Consider the following 367-nt stretch of genomic DNA (forward strand, 5'->3'; position numbering starts at 1 on the left):
ATGGGTGACCTGATCTCTTCCCAACCCCCAAAATAAGGTCAATAAAAACACTCTTAAAAAACTGGTGACCTGTCCTCTTCTCACCGCTCAAAATAAGGTCAATAAAAATGCTTGAAAAACTGGTGACCTGGCCTCTTCCTATCCCCCAAAATTAGGCCAAGAAAAAAATACTTGAAACACTGATGACCTGACCTCTTCCTAACTCCCCAAAATAAGGTCAAGTAGAAAAAACCCTCTGAAAACTGGTGACCTGACCTCTTCTAACCCCCAAAAATAAGGTCAAGACAAAAAACTGAAGAATAAGTTTTAATATCAATACTGTTATCAAAAGTTCATCAACCAAATGCAACCAATACAAACTACATTA

Source organism: Macrobrachium nipponense, chromosome 37, assembly GCF_015104395.2.
Source record: "Macrobrachium nipponense isolate FS-2020 chromosome 37, ASM1510439v2, whole genome shotgun sequence".
Taxonomy (NCBI): domain Eukaryota; kingdom Metazoa; phylum Arthropoda; class Malacostraca; order Decapoda; family Palaemonidae; genus Macrobrachium; species Macrobrachium nipponense.